General features: G+C 39.9%; 1 long non-coding RNA gene across 3 annotated transcripts; it reads right to left on the bottom strand.

Annotated features, from left to right (window-relative positions):
* Window positions 1-350: 350 nt before the first annotated feature.
* On the bottom strand, window positions 351-4,450 carry LOC125537897. Of its 3 annotated transcripts, none has more exons than XR_007296136.1 (5): window positions 3,977-4,444; window positions 2,507-2,608; window positions 2,007-2,152; window positions 1,531-1,623; window positions 351-667 (listed from the first exon to the last, which is right to left on the bottom strand). It is a non-coding gene; the product is annotated as an uncharacterized LOC125537897 (long non-coding RNA). The 3 variants fall into 3 exon arrangements; XR_007296134.1 differs by having other exon boundaries at window positions 2,007-2,089; window positions 3,977-4,437; XR_007296135.1 differs by having other exon boundaries at window positions 2,507-4,450.
* Window positions 4,451-7,693: the final 3,243 nt, after the last annotated feature.

The following is a 7,693-nucleotide window of genomic DNA, read 5'->3' as shown; positions in this document are numbered from 1 at the left end:
CTACCTATACCGACAGATGGTAAGTCAACATACACCCTACCTATGCCAACACTTGGTTTGTCTAGCAAGGTCTTTAGCTTTGCCGACACATGGTTTGTCGAGCTATGGGTGTACTTCTGCCAACACTTTCTCTGCATGGCTAGAGGTGTACCTTTGTCGACAGTTTCTCTGTTGGAATGTTTTCCCGACAGATAAATTGTTGATAAGATGTTGTACAGCCAAAATAACAATTGGATACTACTCTGGCTTAAATATTATGCAATGCTCAAATGTTATACACAAACGGGATCAAGATGAACACATATTGCACAAGCATTGATAATATGTTCACAAACATACATATATATATATTGATCAGAAGTTCAAAAACAAGACAGTCCTTACATAGCAAAGTTTGGCCATTTTGACCACCATCGAGAAAACACAAGCCACATAAAGGGACCACTATTTGCTGTTCTAAAAGAGTTCTAACATTAAATGAACCAAAACACTTATATCACACCCATGAGCACAAGATATATACTCCAAAACACTTGAAGCACCAAATGGTCCAAAACAGACATAAGATTCATGACCACAAGTTGGCTGGTCCAAAATACTGCAAACAGCCAAATGCTGCAGAACACTCTGAAGTCATCACATCCATGTGTAGTAGGTGGCTGAGTACCTGAAAATATTCGACACGATCTTGATGATAAGAGACCAATTAAAATATACTCAGTTATATCTAACATAAGTGCAAATTTTTGTATTGACACCTAATTAAGACATCCATGTATCAAATGTTTTATTCCAAAGTGGATTCATAAAAGTTATTAATAATATGGAGGAAATTGTCATAGGTATCCTGAGGCTTTGGGCCAAATTCTCATATGTTTAAACTGAATGGTACTGGGTGAAAATAAATGGTCAAATTCTCATATGTTCACCCCAACGTTTTTGTGCACTTCAAAGTTCGAGAATAAATGTCAAAAACAATTGTGGTTGTATGTTATCTGATGAACTAGAATTAAAATGTACAGCTTCAGACCCAAAAAACTGCAGTATGTGAAGTTCTGTATATGCCATGTGATCTTTAGATTGTGACCATCAAAGTGTTAACACCAAACTGATATATTTATGCTAACTACTAACCAATGTATATGAGCATCAGATTACATCATGTGATTTCATATTTTTAATTTTAAAACTGCAGTATGTGGAGTTCAATTTTATATACAAGACATGAAAAGTTATATAGTGATGCTATAATTTCACAAAGAGGTTCTACAATTTCAGATACACTGAAGTGTTACGTGTGACACATTTTCCTCGCTTGCCATTTGGTTTACTCTAACGTGTGATCGCTAGTCCATGTACTGGCGCTCTTAGTTCAATATCATCTGATCAATACACTAGCTAAATGACAGAAAAATCAGTCTTGGGGCATTTTTATTTTCATCAAAAATGAACAGGGTTCCACAAGAGAACTATGGAAAAAGCTTCATCGGTTGTACATATTATGTGTAAATCAAATGATAACATACTCACATCGCCTATTTCTTATGCAAACTATTTCAGTTCATAGGCTGCTTCTTCCACTGCATGTTGCTCTGAAAAATGTGAAGACATGTATCAACCACCCTGTGAAAACGAAAACTACATTTAATAATATAGATAACTTGGCTGACCATAAATTAGATTAGAAAGTAGGACAAGGGACTGGAAGTTATGTCCTTGGTAAGTATAATGGATGAACTTTTTCAAATGCACAAATGATGTTCAGGTAATATTAGGCCATCACCAGAATAAACACGAACATATCATAAAAGCACCATGTATGGACGCTATTAAGATTTAAGTACTGCCTTACTCTTGAACTAGATCATTATTATCATGATTGAAGTTCTTATCTTCCAATTGCTTACAGTCAGAATGGGGTTGACAGGCTACAATTAGTTATAAATCTGCTCACACCGCAAACTAGCTATATTTTCCATTTTAAACAGACATGTCAGCATTAATACCTTGGCCTACTAGTGATCGATGCTACATCATCCCCCCCCTCCAATAAGCAGGACATCAGGAAAGAACCTTGTTGTTTTGGTACCTGCCACCACCACCACCAGCATACCCAATAGGTCCATAGTTCACAAACATTATTATATGGCACCTGTGGAATCATAGACCCAACAGAAGCAGCAAGAGGGTAACTAAGGAAACTAAGGCCTGGATATTTTGAAGTGAATGAAATGAGTAAGAGAAAATAATGCTGCCATATCTGAAGGGTGAATCCATCTATAAATATCATGAATGCCAAGGGAATGTCTAGCTGCACATGTCAATATATCCCAACATTCTCAGTTGTCGCATTCTAAATGGTGTTGTGACTTGTTTTTAGAAAAGCATGCTAAATGATATATTCTTCAAAGCAAGAAAGGTATTATGAGAAGGCACCCAATTTAAGCAAGCATCAAGCAGAGTGGTAAAATTAGAACTAAAAAGTGATGAAAATTCTAGGATTTACCTGCATAAGGAAACGGGGAGCTCAAATTAGGTGGGTATTGAACATCCACAGACAACTTGCTTAATATCAAATATATGGCTCGCATCGGACTGTTTAATGGTCCTATGATGGGAACAAAAATGGAGATTCTACTTAACACCAATATTTATTACCACGAATAGTCAGACAGTAGTATCTGACACATAAATATATCTATCTCCTATCTCATCTGGAGATACGTGCATTACATACTACTTTTCTGTCCCAAGAAAAAATGAAAAACATGAACGAAGACATGCATCTGAACACATTTTATATGTTTGGAAAGAAGCATCTGAACACATATATGAATATATGAATGAATGATTCATCACATTATCTTACTGCACAAATTGAAGGAATAGGCCATGCAGCAGGTGCATTTTTGACCTAAATGTTTGACCACGGGTGCAAGCTAGTGTAAATTTTCTCCATAAACACAAGTGCTTGAACCAAACTGTACAAGAGAAGATCAACAATTTTATCCATAATTACTCAGCGAATGGCGGGTTTAAATGACAGGGAGGGAACACAGCAAACAAACTTGTATCAATGAATGACTTTCGTCTTCCAGATTTTGAGGCGACGTATTAAAATGTATTACCATCTCAAGGAAAAAAATAACGGAAAAGAACATGTTATTTGCCTAGACAATGTTGACATTATAGGCAGCCGTTAAAAATTTATCCCCTACTGCATACTTGATAATCCAACAATATTTATAAAACGTTGATTCTGCAGTGTTAAGCTTACAATTATCTCATTCTGCATTTGCAATTTGGTAACAGTTGCAAATTTCTCCAATGAGAATATTTCACTTCAGTCATTTGACTGTGCAACTGACTTTTTTATAGTGACTTGTATATCTACCAAACCTCCTACAAACTAGGTTGGAATCTAATTTTGTCCGGAAAAAATTGAAACCGACCTGACCATCTATAGCATCAACGAGAGCTTATAGCCTACATGCTAGCTACAAAAAGAAGTGGTACTCCAGAATTACTATTTATTATAGAAATATCATCAGTATAGCTGGTTACACATATATCTGATTAACATATGATGCTGATGCAGACCTAGAATTCAGACACTTGCAAGCCTAGAATTCAAGAACTAAAGTACCATGTCCCGCTAGCCGTCGATCGGGCAAAACAATTAGAAAATAAAACAAGGTATGATTGCTTTGCTTCTCAGTGGTATACAGATCGAAGTAGTAACCTTTGTAATACTACACGCTCTTCTTAAACAAAAAGGGGCTGATTAAGTGAGAAGGGATCAGGTTATGCTTCAGATCAACAACATGTCCAAACTACTCCACAGCAACTACCAACAATACAACTCCAAAGTTGCAGCAAACTTGTAGTTCGATCTACTAGAGACACAGGGTGCTAGTCACGGTTGGAAGAACAAGAACAAAGAAAACAAATTGGGGATCCCACCATCGGTGCTTACCTAGCAACGCCCACTCCCACCAGCCCGAGGTGATTCGGTAGTTATGGCGATGCTGGCGCTTGCGGATGGCAGTCTCCGATGGTGGTTGGCGGTGGCGCTAGAATCCCTAAGCGGCATTCACTTCATCTTGGGGGTGGGGGAGGGGGCTGGTCGGTGAACGCGGCAGCGGACGGAGCTCTCGGCGGCTGTGACTGCAAGGAAGGAAGGAGGGGATGGGGTCGAGGGCTCGGGGACGTGGAATGGGGTTGGGGACGGTGGACGGACGGATCTCGGGGTCGGTCTATCGGCGGCTGCGACCCCGGCGATGGTAGGGAACATGTGTCGGTGGGGTGGGGGAAGCGTGAGGACGAGGGCAGCGAGGACGAGGGTGACGCTGGAGCACGAGGGCAGCGATGGCACGGCGGCGGGGGCATAGGTGGTGGAGCGACAGCAGGGAGGTGGGGATGGACGGCGGCGGCAGGGGAGTGGGGATGGAACGGGGATGTATTTGGGTTGGGTACTTGATTTCTAGGGTTGACTCAAATTGGGCCGCCGCGCAGCCCAATAATTTGCCCGACCGCGCGCCAAGTCCTGTTTTCAGAACACTCGCGCGCCTAAGTCAGCCTCAATTGTTCCGTGGCTTCACTGCTTGACAGGTGTACACATACGCCCACACTTAATATGAGAACATACACCCTATCTACGCCGACACTTAATTTGTGTCCATACGCCTACCTATGCTGACTGCAAATCTGCTAGGCCTAGACATCTGCTGACACATGATAAGTCGCTATGTGGTTACCGACAGATACGTGGTCGCTAAGTCATTGCTGACACATAATTGGTCAACCATTGTGCACACTTGCCGACACATGATTTGAGGGCCAAGCTTCGGAGCTATGCCGACTGATCTCTTGCAGAGATTAGTGGGCCTTTCCCCACAGAAGTGTGTCACTTAAACCCTACTGTGGTGTAGTGTTCCGTGATCCCATCTGGATGCCTTTTCCGGTACTCTGCCGGAGGGGGAATCAATCACGGAGGGCTTCTACATCATCCTTGCCGCCTTCCAATGAAGCGTGAGTAGTTCACCACAGACCTACGGGTCCATAGCTAGTAGTTAGATGGCTTCTTCTCTCTCTTTGATCTTCAATACAGTGTTCTCCTCGATGTTCACAAAGTTCTATCCCATGTAATCTTCTTTTGCGGTGTGTTTGTTGGGATCCAATGAATTGTGGGTTTATGATCTAAATATTTATGATAAGTAATGGAGTCTTTTCTGAACTTTATTATGCATGATTTTATAGTTTTGTATTTCGCTCCAATCTATCCATTTGGTTTGGCCAACTAGATTGATTTATCTTCAGTGGGAGAGGTGTTTTGTAATGGGTTCAATCTTGCGGTGCTCTATATCCCAGTGACATAAGGGGACAAGACACATATTTGTATTGTTGCCTTTAAGGATAAAATGACGGGGTTTATTCATATTGATTAGGTTTACTTCGTCTACATCATGTCATTGTGCTTAAGGTGTTACTCTATTTTTCATGAACTTAATACCATAGATGCATGCTGGATAGTGGTCGATTGATGGACCAATAGTAGTAGATGCATGCAGGAGTCGGTCTACTTGTGATGGACGTGATGCCTATATACATGATCATTACCTTGAATATCATCATAACTATGTGCTTTTGTAGAAATTTCCCAACCGTAATTTGTTCGCCCACCACATGCTATGTGCTCGAAAGAGAAACCTCTAGTGAAACTATGCCCCCCCCCGGGGTCTACTTTTATCATATATAAAATCCAAAATACCTTGCTGCAATTTTATTTACTTTTATTTTGTTTTGCAATTTACTTTTTTATCTACTACTATCAGAATTAATCCTTGCAAGTAAGGAGTTCAAGGGGATTGACAACCCTCTTACCCGCGTTGGGTGCAAGTATATGCTTATGTGTGTATAGGTGTTGTTCATGAGGCTTTGTGTGATTCTCCTACTGGATTGATACATTGGTTCTCATTAAGGGAAATACTTATCTCTATTGTGCTGCATCTCCTCTCCTCTTCGGGAAAAATCCCAACGCAGCTCACAAGTAGTCGTGTTCTGCACCGTTAACACTTGGAGAGATGCTACCAGTGAACCTATGAATCTCGGTTATATTTTCCTCATAAGAACAACCTCAAAATTTTCTTCTACCTGCATTTTTATTTTCTTAATTAATTATTCCCAAAGTTCAAAAATACTTTCAACCACAAGGTACACTCATGACTTGTTGCAACTAGCACTTGATATAGGTGAACACATTTTTAAAATTTATTCTTGACTTTTCGGTGCTATTCTTTTTAGTGGTATGACATATTCAGCAACTATGAGATATTAGGTGATACCCCGCGCGTTGCTGCAGGAATTGGTTGCAATATATTTTAATGAGATTTGATTGTGTGAAATATAAATATTTAGATTAATAACACTAAATTAAAATTAAAATACATACAACTTATTATATTTGATTATGTATAGTTCTAAAATGTTTATTGATTATAAGTAGAATAATAAAATAAAATATATTTTCCCATGCATGGCATGTGGTGGTGGGTCTTTTCTCATGCATTTTTCTCATGTTGAAGTGGGCTTTATTCCATCCATAATTGATGAAGTAGCATAGTTGCATGTTAAGATACATACGTTACGAAATCACACTCTTATGTATATATAGGATTCGGGTCAACTTCGTTAATCTCTATATCAGCCGACTAAGTGCTCATAGGTAACGTATATCGTGCATGTATTTATGGAGAGGAGTGTGTCCATGTATAGTGTGTTTCTAATATATTTTTTAAGACGAACCAACCTGAATTTGGATGGTTAAAAAAATAGTGGTATTTTCATCCTCTGACTTGACTTAACACCGATGGGCGCATTTTTCTGGATTTATTTCAAGCCTTCCGGCGATGTTCGTTTAGTGAGAGGAGATGTCCCGTTGACTATGAAAGCGTCTGTGATGACTTCATGAGTCTTAATACGATGTGGCGGCTCAATCTCTCGAAGGTGCTCATAAGGATAGAGTGTGCGTGTGGGCAAGTGTATATGCATATATATGATTGTGTGTGTATGGGTAAATATTATGTGATGACATATATGTAGACATCCCCTAAAAAAATCAGATCCAAATTTGAAATATACACCGAGAAACAAAAAAGACAAATCTTTCATGAATAGTGTCAAAAGAAGACAAAAGTAAAAATGACACTATCCATGTGTGAATTTGTCATTTTTGTTTCTCCATGTGTATTTCAAATTTAGATCTGAATTTTTAGGGGTAGTTGTAATGTGAACGTCCATGATTTTTTTTCAGAATTTTTTAAAACGTTTAAATTTGAAAATTTTAAATTGGTATCAAGGGGAGCATGTGAGGGCTGGTATCATCCCGTGTGTGCGATATGTAATGTGTTAAAAATAATTTTTAATAAAAGGGAAACTGCACTGCTCCGGAACGTTCTCGCTGCCTCGCGCGTGCACACCACGGATAAGCCAAATGCAGTGCATCGGGGGTCTCTTCCTTAGCTGGGCTGACCGACCGTACAAGTCCAATGTTACAGCACTCGTGTCAGTCGCAACACACTCTACGCAGCGTGCGTGCGAGCGCTTTGATCTCTGTCTGCGCGGTGGGGTCGAGGGGCTCGGCCTGGAAACCACTCGTGGTCCGACAACGCGATTGTACCTGACGTTGGCATTC

Source organism: Triticum urartu, chromosome 2 (genome assembly GCF_003073215.2).
Source record: "Triticum urartu cultivar G1812 chromosome 2, Tu2.1, whole genome shotgun sequence".
In the NCBI taxonomy this organism is placed as follows: Eukaryota; Viridiplantae; Streptophyta; class Magnoliopsida; order Poales; family Poaceae; genus Triticum; species Triticum urartu.
This window is presented reverse-complemented; position numbering and strand designations above follow the sequence as displayed.